General features: G+C 42.2%; 1 protein-coding gene across 5 annotated transcripts in view; it reads right to left on the bottom strand.

Moving 5' to 3' along the window:
- Nucleotides 1–15,462, bottom strand: part of SATB1 (SATB homeobox 1) — a 103,550-nt gene that overhangs the window by 80,417 nt on the left and 7,671 nt on the right. The window contains exon 1 of one of the 5 annotated variants that reach the window (XM_079795647.1): nt 1,429–3,270. The exons of 1 other annotated variant lie outside the window; for it this stretch is intronic. The gene's annotated coding sequence lies outside the window, so the exon portion shown is untranslated. Of the gene's footprint in view, nt 1–1,428; nt 3,271–15,462 lie in introns of those variants that run through there. 3 more of the 5 variants (XM_079795646.1, XM_079795649.1, XM_079795650.1) reach the window with 3 other exon arrangements.

The following is a 15,462-nucleotide window of genomic DNA, read 5'->3' as shown; positions in this document are numbered from 1 at the left end:
TAAAAAATTATTACACCGGAAAAGCTATTTAGATCCGATTTATTGAAAGCCAGCTTATATTAGCATGCCTTTTCTATAAGCATGTTTTTCTTCTGTTTAACCATAGATTACTCTGTCCATTATAATCAAGAAAAGAGGTGAATGGGGAGGAGGGGGCAATGGTAATCTGTAGGCTTAAAAGCAACCTTAAGAATGCCAATTGAAGAACTCTAAAGTTTGAGAAATAATGGCTATTTATCCTTGTACTCCAGGGTGGCACGCTGAGAACTAAAGGTTTACCATTGATCGAGGTCCCATCTGTTTTTGGTTATGAGGTTCATTAACAATAAATGTGCCTCTTTTAACCACTTTTTATCAAGATTACTCTTCTCCATTATATTAAACTAAAGCCAAAATTAGAGAGGAATGGTTATTAACTTATTCAAAACACTCTTTGTAATGCTACATGTGGATTATAATACAGAGCTGCTTTTTTTGAAAGTGGTTGCCTTACCCTAGGGCAGAAAATGAATTTTAAAACATATGCTTTGAAAAGAAAATACTTCACCCGTGGGGCAATTTTAAGAAAAAAGAAAGAGAAAAAAGTAGGCATCAGCATCAAAGTTAATGCTACAAAACACATTCAGCAGTCTTGAGGCTTAGCAGCATTATAAAGTATACAGCAAGTGAAACTGATAGATGATAATTTAGTTAATGTATTGATAATCAAAACATCATATAGGTCATGCAAAATTGTCCTCCCAATACCCACCCATAAGCGTCAATTAAACACTCAGTCATCTTGTAAAAAGCTTTACATTATAAAGCAAAATTACATGCACATAAAACACCCAATTTACTCATTTAAACTCTATGCCCAAGGCTAAAGTTCACCAAACCTCCGTTTGGAATTGCACAGAGCAGTCTCCACTGGGCCTGCTTTACTGACAGCCCAGGAACTCACTCCGTCTCAACAGATGCCAGGCTCAAGAGTTTCTTGTGAGTTACACATTTTAAAGTCCATTTTCGTGTAACGTTTGGTTGGCACACAGAAAGCAGGCTGCTTTCTCAAAATCCCATTTCCCAGTCCATAAACCAAGTCCATATGTGATCACTACTGACTAAAACAGTGAACTCAGACACAGCGATTATTTCCCTTGACACACAAAAAAAGAAAAGCACGAAATTCCGGTTTCAAGAACATTTTTGTTTTTGTTTTTTTGCTGCAATGTGGGATCCTTTCAAGGAGTTCCTGGCTAAATGGCCTCCCTCACCGCCCCCACGGAACCCCATAATCACATTTTAAGAGATTATGCCCTTATCCATTCCACATGGCCGGCACGATCCAGGCCAAGCTTTCACTGTGACCTTTTAAAGAGACAAAGAAGCAAAGTACTATCTAGAAACAGAAACACTGCAGTTTTACTGAGTGAAATTAGCAAAACCGACCTGAAACTCACCACTTCAAAACTTGACAGCATATAAATAACAAAAACAAAGGAGATTTCCTTTGCAGCCCGGGTTCTTGAAGAGAAGTTCAAGACTGATGTTTTCTGTCCCTTTTTTTTTTTAATTAAAAAAAAAAAAAAAGGCAGCAGACCTGAAGGCGACTTCCCCTGAAATTGTATTATTTTCTCTTCCCCCTACCCCCGCCCCCCTAAGCGGGGGAAGGGCAGAAATAAACGCCTAGAAGAGTAGCCATGGGGGGCGGAGGGGGAAAGAGTGCTTTAAAAAGAAAAAAAAAAAAATCACAATTCGAAAAACAACATATATGGGTTTGTAAAATGTCTAACCTCGGAGAACGGGGTTTGCGAAGGGGGAGGAGGGGAGAGTGGGGAGGAGGGAGGAGGGCGAAGATAAAATTGATCTGACAAGTGATTCGTTGGGGGGAAGAATCGTAAAAAACAAAGCAAACCCTGTACACGGTGGTGGAGCTGGGGAGGCGAGGTGGTGGCTGAGGATTCTTTCAAAAAGAAAAGAAAAGGAAAAAAAAAATTCACTGCGGACAAGGTCTCCAGAAAGGGGAGACCAGGTGCCCCCTTGCTCGGCCCCCTCCCTCGGCTCGCGCAGGGTTTTCGGTGCGGGGACACCGAGTCCACTCGGGCTGTCACTTGCAATGTTCTTCTCCGCGGACCCCGGAGGACGCGGCGCGGGGAAGGCCACCTCGCCTCCCCGCCACTCGCCCCCGCCGCCCCTCCCCGACAATTGCGCCTGATAGGAACAAACCTTAAACTTTCTTCCCACAGCCTCGCACCCTCCCCGAGGGCATCTGCCGGGGCGCAGCGAGGGCGGGGGGCCGGGAGGTCGCGGAAAAAGCCCGGAAAGGCACTAAAACGCCACTTTTGATCCGGCCCTCGCTGACGACAGCCCCGAGGACCCTCTCCCTGCCCATGGACGCGGGGCTGCGAGCGTCTGGGGAGCCGAGTGAGTGAAGGGGAGAGAGAAGGGGTTTGGGGGGGGGGGGGGGCGGGTGGAGGGGGGAGGGCAGGAGAGGGAGGAAGGAATTAGAAGGCACCCCCAGCCACCTCCACCGCCTCAGCAGCGACACACTCCCCGCCCCCCCTTCCCCACCCCCCAAAAAAAGTCGCCACGCTCTCACTCGGCCAGAGTCCGAGGTAAACAAGGAGCACCACAATGGCCCTGGGACTTAGGGGGGTGGGGGGGAAAGAAACGCAGGAACCCCAACAAAACTGATGAGGAGTTTCCCAAAATGCAAGAAGGGGGGTGGGAAGCGTCCTGGGGAGTCGCCCCGGCTTTCTGGCTCGGTCACCGGGCGGGCCAGAGGGCGGCTGTGGCTGTTGTTGTGCCGAGGCCGGTGGTTGCCGGGTGGCACGGGGAGAGGTGTGTGCGCGCGTCTGTGTGCGTGTGAGCGCCAGTCCCCGGACGGGGCTGTTTCTCCCTCTCTCTCTCCCTCTCTCTCTCTCTCTCTCTCTCTCTCTCTCTCTTCCCCCCACCCCCTCGCTCGCTCGCTCTCGCTCTCCCCCTCGCTGCCGTCTCTGCCCCCATTAAATTATTAGTTGACTCATCCCGGCCGCTGTCGCCGCCGCCGCCGCCGTGCCCAGCTCGGCTCCGCGCGTCCGCCCGGGCTGCAGCCCTCCGCGCCGCTGCTCCCGCTGCTGCGCCTGCCGCCGCCGCCGCCGCTGTGGCTGCCTCTTCTTCCTCCTCCTCATTTTAATACACAATCACCCCGCTCGCAGCCCCAGCCCCGAGCACGCAGCCTCCTCCCGGCCGCCCGCCGCCGCCCCGAGCCCTTCCCCAGCGGGGCCGGCTCATCCGCCGCGTCCGGGGAGCGGGAGCGAGCGAGAAAGTGGCGGTGGCGGCGGCGGCGGCGGCGGCGGCGGAGGAGGAGGAGGAGCGGGGAGGGCGAAGAGGAGGAAGGGGGTGCGGAGCGGAGGAGGAAGGCGGCGGGGCGGGGGGGGGGGGGGGAGAGTAGGGTGCAAGGAGAAGGCGGAAAAGGGATGGGGATTAAAACCCGGGCTGGAGGGCCGGGATCGGGGGAGGGGGCGGGGGCGGCGAGTTAAAAAAGCAGAAAGACAAGTAACTAGTGAATGAGTGCGGGAAGGGGAGGAGGGGGGGAGCGCACGATTTCCGGCCCCGGGCGCGCAGGAATTTGTAATGAGCTTGATTAGAGTGAGGCGGCCCGACATTTATTACACACAATACCCAGAATAACAGGGCGCCGCGCGAGGGCCAGCGCCGGCCGCCGCCGGGCGCGCCAGGGAGGGCGCAGGGGGAGGCGGCGAGGGGGCTTCGCTGGCCGCGGCCGCCGGCGGGGAGGGGAGCGCGCGCCGCGCCGCGCGGGCGGCAGGGGCAGGTGTGCGAGAGTGAGCCGCGGGAGGAGGGGCAGCGCTGGCGGGGGGGGTGGGGGGGGGGCGGGGGAGGGTGTGTGTGAAAGTGATGGGGAGGAGGGCGCCAGGGCCGGGGGGGAAAGCTAACCACCCACCCACGCGCCGCAAAAGCCACAAAAAGGAATCGGTCCGGAGCGCCGCCGGCGGGCGCCCAGGGATCCGTCCTGGAGAGGCGGGGAGGGCGCGCCGGCCCCGCGGGAGAGGCGCCCGGACACGCAGGTGAGAGGCGCAGGTCACGGAGGCCCCGGGACCGAGGAAGTGGCTGAAGGGGGACCCTCCGGAGGGAGCGCTCTCCCGAGAAGCGCGGACGGTGCGGGAACATTTGCAGAGGAATAAAGGCCAAGATCTTTTTTTTAAAACGCTCTCGCGAATATTTACCCTCCAAGAGGGTGAGTCCTCAAGTATTTCTAGAGCCAACGTTAAAGCTACCAGGGTGAGAGCTTTCTCTCCAAGTCAGAGGTAGGTTCAAAACTCCCTCGCTTCTGAGCCCGAGAACACGTTGGAGGGAGACAGACGTGGCCTGGAGTGGCCGCTTTCAACAAAATTTGGGTCACTTAATACAAGAGACCTGACTTGTTATCAAAAAGGGAAAGATGCCACCATTCTTAAACTAGTTTCACACCAGCGAAAGACAAGAAAGTTTGGGTGGGGAAATGCATCTGTTGTTGCAGTAAATACTTCTGCAATCCCCAGGGTAACTTACCCAGTTCAATAAAGGGTGATTAGCTCATAAGTAAGATCCTCTAATTGAGATAATCTATTAAGTGTAATTCCTATTAAAAAAAAATGAAGAACATTACAATCTCACCCAAAATAAGAGATGCAGTGTTTATCTCTTAGGTTTGAGCACTAGCATCTCAGTCCCTGAAGGCAGTTAATCATTAGACAAAAACAAAAATGTTGTAAGAATTATTTTTTCAGAACATACTAGTAAGGAAAAGAGAAAAAAAAGTCAGTCAGATAAACATTTTGTTACTCATAAAAAAGCAACAAGTTAACACAAGTACTGAGATAAGAGGAAAATATGCAAATTAAGCTCTTTAAAGCTACCAATACACACTTACAGGCACTGTTTACATTAGAAATCCAAGAAAAGCAGAAGGTAAAGTAGAAGATAAAGTATAAGAAATAATGGCCTCCTGGGGAGGACAAGTTTAGGAGAGACACAATGAAAATATATCACTCTAATGGCCCCCCAGTTTCTCCCACAAACCGGAAAGGTTAGTCAAAATCGAGGAAGGCAACCATGAATCTTGGCTCATATAAACCCAAGCCTTGAGCAAAAGAAAGAACATGTGATAATAAACGACAGCATCACAAAACAAGAAAAATAAACAAATGAGATCACATTTTTAAAAGTTGAAATCTGGGGAAATATGGAGAAGAATATTTTAATTGAAGTACAAGAAATGTAACAAATAAGGAAATATTTAAAAGAAAAGCAGATAGCAATGAATTATCTCCATAATGATTTTTGCAACATGATAGGTTAAGTTAGGAATTTCCAAGATGAATGTTTGACTAGTTGCTTCAAACTGGTGATGCCTGACATGCTTTCCTGCCTGGTTTTCAGTAGGGACAGTGCATTCTAGTGTCACACTGCACAAATTTACAAAAATAGCAACATAAAAAAAAAAAAACCTAGGAAAAATTCTAGACTACAAAAAAAAATTATCCATGCAACTTCACCTGAAGTTGAGAGTTTTTAAAAGAAGAAAAATAGTTTTTGAGCAAAAACACAATTTGAGCAAAGAGAAGACCAAAAAAGGGTTACTGAAAATAACAATATTAAGACACATTGGAATAAAATATTGTAAATAAGTTTATCCCATCATTTACACAGTAAATAAGACAAAAAGCTTCCTGATTGCCTTAGGCTCCTAATGACTTGGCCAATGCTAATGAAATGTGGGAATTACAACAGTAATCTTTAAATCTGAATAGCATCTTTTATTCAGGAATTACAAACTAACTCTCAAACACAAAAGTGTGTAATAAGGATGGACATGGACTTGGAAAATGATAAGCAGAATAAATGAGGATAAAATATCTAACAGTGACTTTATTATAAAGAATAATATAGTACAATTATGAATCTATTATTCACAAATACATACTTCCCCTCAAGCCCGTCCTCTATGTTAGAACTGTATGATTGTAAGAAATGACATAAGTAAAGTGATACACAGAGATTTATGCCCTCCCAAGTCAAATAGGACAATGATAAACTTAATTACTATAAATTATCTTCCCCTTAGAATACTCATTATAGCCACTGAGCACTGGTCAGTGCAAACCCAGGTTAAAATAAAGGAGAAAAAAAGGAAGATAATTAGAAAAATGCCACTACTCAGGATATGTATGAGGATAAATTATCAAGGAGGGGAAACACATTTGATTCTACACAGGCATCTTATATCTGGAGATAAAGATGCAAGCAAGTGTTGGAAGAAGTTAAAACAAAGTAAACTTTATAAATCTAGATATCAAAACAGGCAACCTCAGGAACATGAAATAGTACAAGTGCAATACATGAACTATTTAATGTGTGATGTACAGGTACAACAGCGCATCAATTTTTTATCCCATAAGAAGGCATTCAGACTGGCTACAAAAAGAGGAGCAAAGATAAAATATTGGAACAGATATACAAGTTTTTTTTTTAACTTAATAATGAAAGGACTACTGCATGTTTTCAGATGGCACCATATTAAGATAAATATGCAGGCAGATATCCGAAAGCATTAAAACACATTCAGAGTTCTGAATAGCACATACATTTGTAATAAACAGAGAAAGCATTTAGAATTTGAACGCTTTTAAGATATGGCAACTCCGCCAGGGACTGTGTTAGCAAAGCAATGCTTACCACCATAGCACTTCCTAAGGACAGTTTCCCCCCATCTTTTTAAATTCAAATACAGTTGGCTATCTCCCTACATGTTTTAAAGCAGCACAATTTACGTAGCATATTGCTCTTTTTTGTCGTGTCAACTCTTTGTTTTTTGGCTTTAGCTGCAGGTGGTGTTTTCCATATATGAATTTCTGGGAATATGGTCTGTGTTGGCCATATAAGGATGTCTATTTGAGCCATATGTTTTGCTGTCATGTGTCTCGTTTTGTCTTTCTGGGATGTCAGGACTGATTTCCACATCGTTTCTTGAATAGACCAAATACAAGTTTGTAAGAGCAGAGAGGAAAAAGCTGGGGCTGGAGCCCAAACAACACTGTCAAAACATATATTGGGAGAGGAAATGCAATATCCTGTAAACATTTGCACCCTTCTTCTCACATCTTATCTGTGACTGACATCATCACAACTGCAGAGTTTAAGACAGAATCTGCTTGCTCAAGTTCAGAAGTTTGCAATATGGGTATGCATGCAGCTTAATCAGACAGACCCCACATCTTTGGAGGTCATGGCAAGGCACACTTCCACTCTGAGAGCCATGGGTCCTGCAGCCAGCTTGACCCAGCCTTGACCTTGGGGAAGGGAAGCTGTCTCATGCTTTTCTTGTTTTAGTGAACAAACGAAACTCTGATTAAACTTTCTGACTAATCTTACCAGAAAGTATAGCCCCCATTTTATACTCCCATAGCCTCTAGCATTTCTCTTTTGTAAGTCATCACAGTCTTAATCAATTAACAAGCTGGATAGTTATTGGGCTAATAAATATCTCTCATACTAGACTGTAAGCCCTCTGAGAACAGAGACCATGTGTCTTGCTCACTGCCACATTACCAGGAATCCATATGCGGTCCTAGCAATATTCACATTATGAATAAATGAGAGCAAAAAGCTCAGTGTCACTAGCAACCAACTCCCACTGCTAACTGCAATCACAATTCCTTCTAGAGAACTGCCAAAGGAGGTAATGGTGGGGAAGGTGGCTATATCATTTAAATTTACACTCACTGACATTAAATAAAATTTACAATTGAGTTCCACATTTCAAGTGTTTAATAGCTCTAGGTGGGTATTGGGCAGTGTAGGATATAAAACACTTCCACCATTGCTGAAAGATCTACTGGACAGCATTTACCTAGTGAACTTCTCTAAAGATGACTAAGGCAATCCAGGACCTGGCCAGAAGGCTTAGAGGTGCTGAGAGGCTTTTAGGCATTCTAATAATGTCCAAATGGAAATCATTTTCCATTTTAGAATTAGCCCATAGATCTGTAAAGTTGCATGCAATGAGGCTCGTGTGCCACTGCACACGAATTTAAGACGACTTCTAGACAGTCTGTATTTGAAAGGGTCCTACAGTACATCTGGAATAATATGCATTTAGCCTAAATGCTGCTTTCCGCGAGCATTTCAATAGCTCATAGGTGAAGTTAAAAGTCACAAAGTCATTCCGCTTCCTCACTTCTACCCCCACGTTACATAAGCATAGTTGCCATTAGAAATGGGTCTTTTGGAAGCTTTAATGTAGGTACCTACTCAAACTGGGAGGGCATCCAGATACCAAACAAATAATGGTATACCGCAGAAAATAACAGCAAGAAGCTTGAATATGTTTCAGGGGAGATAACGGAGCAATGATAATCAACTCTAAATATGGGGCTTCGAGTGTTGTTGTTTTTTCTTGGTGTTTTTTCCCCCTAATAGGTGGGGTTTCCATTATAGCCAGACTGATAGTGATCAGGAGTTGTTTCCTAATTACATTGGGGTGGATGTAAATACCCACCGGTAATTTGTGATATGGTTTTAATAGAAAAAGGTCATTATGAAAGCCGAGCAAAGGGAGGCCAATGTTAATGCTAATTTTGGGAAAACTGGGTAAGGGAAAGGAACCATTGTAGTTGGCTTCTAGAACCTGACAAACTATCTGGGCCTAAAAACCCAGAAATATTACAAGCCTGCCCTCCCCCCCCCCCCCCCCCGGCCATTTGTTGTTGTTGTTGTTGTTGTTGTTTCTTTGTGTGTGTGTGTGTGTGTGTGTGTGTGTGTGTGTTTAGCAAAAATGTATTGGGCAAAAATTTTGAAAACTACCTTTATTTCCATAGATATCAGTATGGATCATAACCTTAAGACACAACGGTAATAGCTCCATCAAAACTGGTATCTCTATCTAGACTTAGATCCAAAAATTGAGTAGGTAGAGGGAAGGATTCCTATGATGGCTGTTGAGTCCTCTAGTGTAGATATCACCACCAGAATGCTTACAGTTTCAGCCTGCCTCATTCCCCCCCCAAAACCCCTCCCCCCCGGAATTCCTTCTGGAGTGCCCTTCTTCCCGCTTCTCACCTGGGGCCTCCCTTCTGCCATATTCTTAGTGTGAAGCTTGATTCCACTCTTCCTTCCAAAGCCTTCTCCAGCTGTTCCTTACATCCTCTTGATGTTCCACCATTACCACCTGTCCTTCAGTGTGACATTCCTATTTACATGTCTGCCCCTCCAAACTGCAAGTCTGTGAGCACCTTGAGGGTGTATTTACATCTGTATTTCTGGAGTCTCTTACAAGTGCCAGCCATCACAGGGAAAGGAACTCTAGAACTATTTTTATATGAAATCTTAGGAAGAGTCTTGACGTCTTAGAAAGTAAAGCCAGGTGCTGGGATCAGAAGTTAGTTCAGTGGCTCCCAAAATGGGCTTCAGGTTAACATCACCCGAGGAGCGCCTTCCATAACCCAGAGGTCCATGCTCCACCCCACTGCAATGGCCAGGCATTCAGCTGGTTAGAGCTCCCAGGGTGATTCCAATTACAGCCCAGATTGGCATCCACTGGGTTAGGTAATATTTTGAAGATAGGAAATCAAATATACTACCTGCTAGGGCATCCTCAAGTGAAGTTTTTAAGCCAATCCTGAGTTCACTTGGAAAAGTTAAAATTGTGTTGGGACCAGCACTTTCTCCAAAATTTAAGGAATATATGTGCAGGCAAGCCACTAAATTAAAAAAAAAAAAGGAGGAGGAGGAGGGGGACAAGTTATTAGATCATTGATTTGTCAATTAAAGAAATGCCATTTGAGGAACCAAGATAAATCAGCATTTTGCACTCGCTTGAGATTTACTAAGGTGCCAGAAATCCTGTAAAGGTATGCGATTTACCATCACAGACATAAGTGACTAACCACAAAATTACACATGGAAGTAAAGTTCTAAAACCAGCCTATTATTTGCTGGAGCCAGAAGCATCCCCGTTTCCTCTATTTCTTTTGTCAACATAGTTGAGCATGAGTTTTCTCCCGAAAAAAGAACTTCAGCCTGGAGTGAGATTCTCCTCGAACAGCTGAAAACTGTTCCACTTATTTCCAGACTAAGTCGCTGCACTTAGGCAGAACTGACGTATTCACAAGGTCCATTCCCAAGAGCCAGTGACAGGTCCTCACAGCGCTAGCTGCCATGCAATACTCCCAGGAAGCTCAGGGGATTTTAACTCCAACCAAGTCAAACAGCAGCCTATTCCCAACCCACCGTTTTAGCCAAGACATAACCAAATCTTCTTAGTGACGTGAATGTCATCACTAATCTTTCCTGGCTTAACTGGAGGGAGAAACAGTTGGAGGATCTGATGCACCTGATTCCTAGTTCAGAACTTTGGGAGGAGTATCAGCCAAAGGGAGTTTCTGATATTGTACTGCTGTGCCCATCACCACAAGGCAATGGACAGGAGTTGTCCATCAGGGAGGAAAGCCACCACCAGAAACAACTGTATCACACCTGGACTGGGACTAAATTCCACTATAATGCTTGAAATTTGTTGTCGCAAGGGAGAAGTTAATTCAGAAGTAAAGCACATTCTATGGGGGATGATGGAAAAGATTTGGAAGCAGATTGTGTTGATGGTTCCACAACAGTGTGAATAGAATTAATGCCACTGAATTGTGCACTTAAAAATTGTCAAAAAGGCATACTTTCTGTTATATATCTTTTACCCCAATTTAAAATTTTTCAATGAAAAAAACTAAAACAAACCAATCTTTCACCTATTCCTAAGTTTGGCAGGTATAGATTATCATGAAAATATCATGCCAAGGAGAACAACAATGAGCTACAACATACTAAACAACCCCATGTTCACCGACAACCTTCCATTGCTTTGTCCTTACCCGCCAACAGCCACAGTCCAGCCTATGCAAGATAATTAATTCCTATGATGAATACCTGACCCAAGGATAATTAACATGGATTTGTAATTAGAGACCAAGATCCCACCCAAAGTAGGTAATTTGATGGTCCTATAATGCAAGAAAACTGTTCTATTTTCAGATTTTATTCTGTACTATTGTATTTTTGCAAAAGATGAGAATGAAACAGAAACAAACAAACAAGAGTACATAAAGTCCAAAAATTCTTTTTGGATATTTTTTCAAATGAGTAAAAATTAACTATATTCCTAAAATAGTAGACCCTTCCAATTAACAGTACTTAAGAGTGATGAACATTTCCATGCAGTACAGCCCCAGATGTGTAACAATTGTATAAATTTAGTCTATGTAATAATTTGTAAAATGTCTCTGTATAAAGACTTTAAATTCTAATTTTAAATAAAAATATAATGTCTGTTTAAAAAAAGCCTAAAAGCCTTTCAAATTTAATTTCCAGTCACTTTTTAGTGATAATAATTAGGATTAAAGTATTTACTTCAGCATGCAATAATTTTATAACATCTTTTTCTGTAACATATTGTCCTGTATTCTGTTTCCTATCATCTATTCTTACTGATTTCATATTTATTTTACATTAGGGAACCTCCTTATGAATGAAGAAGTTTTTAATGTATTGGAAATTCATGTGTAAATTATATCTTATGGAAGTTCATACCTACATATATATTTTTGATGCATGATTAAGCAACATTAATACATAGGAAAGCCAAACTAAAATTATATATTTATTACATATAAAAGCATAAATAAAATACTACAAAAATAGTTTCACAGTATAGCTGCAGCTAGACATATCAAGTTACCTATTTTTCAGGTGTCTCTTTATCTATTAGTGTGTTTATTGTGGGATTTAACTCATTAAGTAACTAACATGAACTATAAATATATATGCAAATTTCCAGCTGATATGAAGCAAAAAGTTGATAAATAATGCTTCTGTATAACTATAAAAACAGAACAAGTGAGCCTTGAGGCTATTTTTTAATCATTTATTTTTATTCTGTAAAGACTATTTTCATTTGTGTTTTAAAAAAATATACACATGAATACACTTGAGAGAAACAAACAGCATATTTATGAAAAAATCTTGATGGGGACCAGCTTGAAATTATTTTGTGACTGTATTGCTTTAAAGATGGACAATACCTATCATTGTATTATTTCTACAACTGAAAAAACACTATATATTCACACTATACTTAATTAAAATTAAATTTATATCTCCATGAAGATAACAAGGCTTCAAAAATTAGTTTGCTTTGCACCAAGGGGTCTTGTCACTAAAAATGTACAACACTGCAGGTGTAAAGGCATGTGCGGCGGGTTAGGATATAAAGCAAATGTTGGGGCATTCTCTATAGATTTGGGAAATTCAATTGTTTGGCCAATATCCAAGTATGAATAAAAGTGGACGTAACATGCATTCAACATAATACGATATATGTTCACAGGTACCGTGTGCATGTAGATTACACAATTTGAAACTAGTCTACCACAGTCTTCATTGGAAATTCTTTAAGACCCAGAGTTAGTGTAGCGCCTCTATTATTAAGCAACTCCCACAAAAGAGGATGAAGGACAGTGGGTAAAGTAGTGGACAGAAGGCAGAGAGCCTGGATTGGGGCTTGCTTCTTCCTCTACTAGCTAGCTGAGTGAACCTTCATAGGTCAAACAGGGTCAGCTTCTGTATCTATAAAGTGATGGAAAATAATCTGATCATCTTTAAGGCCACATGAAAAAATTATCTGCCCTTTAATTTAATTTAAAAAGTCAAGTTCACTTTAAAGAGAATATAAGTATATAAGAAAATTTCTCACTTGCTACATGAGATGTTTATCTATATAGGAGACAGGTGTCAAACAAACAAATAAAAAAAAAAAAACACCATTAAGGCAAAGAGAAACTTTAACTCACCAGATTCCATCTGTTACATTTGAATTCATGCATAATTGATTATCCATGACTGGTAAGTTCTTTTCTCACTAGCCCACCACAGTTTTCCAAACATTAGGTATTAAATCACTACTCAAGTAGACCACATTTCCGAAACAGCAAGGGCAGAATAAGAATATTTTAAATGAAAAATTACATGCTGGTTAATAATAATACAGCTGACCTATGTTTAAGGGAGAGAAATTTTAATCATGTGCATATTAAATATTAATAACCTATTCTGTTATTGTTATAATAAGGTTAAGTAGGCTTCTCCCTGCTTAAGGAAAGAGAGAGAAGTAGGAATGCATAATGGTGCAAAAAGATACAGAGACAGGAGGCAGACATAAGGAAAATGTGTCAACAATAAACAAGAGGAAATGAGAAAGAAGGAAAAGATGAAGGTGGAAACTAATCTCTATGTGTCATTATGACTGCCAGAGTACTGGCAAAGAAGCAGCATCCTTTTATTTCAATTTTAATCATTTCTGAATTTTAATACCCAGCTCCTTTTGTAATTCTCCTGGCATTCCCCATATGCCTCCATCCCAGCCAAAACACCAGTGTAAATTAAATGGCAGGCAACCACACTACTGATGTAGCCTCCCAAAAGAACCTACCAGGTGACCAAAAGCAAAAAAAGGTATGTCTACCTTACATCTCTGAGGACGTCTAGCCAATTAACTGGCTGAATGTTCTCTACTTTCTTTAATTTTGAAAAGAATGACAGCAGTTAGGTAATCTACAGATAGAGAATCATGAAGAAAAAAATAAGGCAAGCCAGTAGTAATACAATAATCAGTGACCATCAGGGCCTGGAAAAATGAGTTTGCTCTCACTGGCACTAAGGAGCATCACATGATTATTTAATTACAGCTCTAATTTTTGTCTCGTGGATGGCAACATATCAACAATTAATAGGGCAAATAGAGGAGACTGTTTTTAAAGAGACAGAATGTGCATGGTAATGGAATAGGTCACACAGCAGTGTACCACTTAAGAATACTTTCCTTTCTGTAACTAAATAGGACGGTCTTGCAAAATAGCCCCACACATGTTTTGTTTTTTTTTTAATATATTTTATTGATTTTTTACAGAGAGGAAGGGAAAGGGATAGAGAGTTAGAAACATTGATGAGAGAGAAACATCGATCAGCTGCCTCCCGCACACTCCCTACTATGTGCCCGCAACCAAGGTACATGCCCTTGACCGGAATCAAACCTGGGACCCTTGAGTCCACAGGCAGACGCTCTATCCACTGAGCCAAATCGGTTAGGGCCCCACACATGTTTTTAAAAGAAAATAAATTTAAAGAGGAAGTGTTGTTTTTTGTTTTTTTTAAGATAATTTTCTTAGAATGCCCAGAACTTTTCAGAATGTTTTAAATGCAGCTAATGCAACCCCATTGGAATTCTAGTATTAATTTAAAGGAATAGAGTGAAATGGTCATTACTATAAATACCCTAAATCTTAAAACATTTAAAAGTGCAATACATAGAGTTAAAATGAAAAATATATTTGTATGCAGTAACCATGGCTCATATTTTTGCAATGGGACCCTGAACAAAATCATTATTGTAGGAAAGAACAGGTAGAGAGAGGTCCACAAGCCTTGGGCCACTGGTAAATAGTAATTTTGGTCCCAGAATATCAGAAAGACCATTGTGGCCTCACTGTACAAACCTAGGGGAGTGCTCTGTGTTGACTCTAATACCGTTTGCTACCACAACCAAACACCAAGGGACCACAGACCTGAACAGAGACACTTCACCTAATCCTTGAGGTCAGACAATGAGAGTGAAACAGACCCCAGTGCTACTGTCAAAAAAAAATGACAGAGCACATAGTTAAGAAGAAAAACATTCAATTATCCAGAAAGCCGGACATGTGCAGATTAAGTGTTCAGATAACCCCAGTAAAAACAGAAAATTAGAGAGAAAGGTCTCCCCCCTCCCCCCCCATTAAATCATTATTGCAGCACAAGCTAAATTCGCTGTTTTATTATTAATTTCGCAAATCTTTAATGAGTGCTCCCTATGCAAGGCACAGAATACTAACTGTGAACTTTTTCCTATTTTATATAACAGAGATATGCACCTTACAGTGAATTTTTTTTTTTTTGTAGTTTAATGTCTTACTCAAGTAAATATAAGCAGCACCTAAAAAGTTGGGCATACTTAAGTGCAGTTTTAAGGGCTATATTACATGGCTACAAGGTCTACGTGTCCAAATTAACCAAGGGAATTCACCGAGTTAACCAATTTGATGCAATCGTCTAAGTAAGGCGAAGTCCCGCTTCAAACTCCTCTGGGTAGTCAGTCCCCCATCATTCCTGCCATGCCAAAAGCCAAAGCAAAAACCCAGGTTTGAAATCTGGAAAATAAAATAGTCTTAGAACTACTGTTGTGATCAACTGCTCACATGTATCTTAAGTATAAGGTTTTGGAGCATTTTAAGGAAACGTAACTTGGATCAAGGAACAGTGACTAAAATGATTCCACAAAATACAAGTATCAAGAGGGACTCAATCAACTCCATAAGCTCTTCATGGTGTGGGCTGGCCAAAGTCATCAGAAAACAAGAAAAT

Source organism: Cnephaeus nilssonii (assembly GCF_951640355.1).
Source record: "Cnephaeus nilssonii genome assembly, chromosome: 17".
Classification (NCBI taxonomy): Eukaryota; Metazoa; Chordata; class Mammalia; order Chiroptera; family Vespertilionidae; genus Cnephaeus; species Cnephaeus nilssonii.
This window is presented reverse-complemented; position numbering and strand designations above follow the sequence as displayed.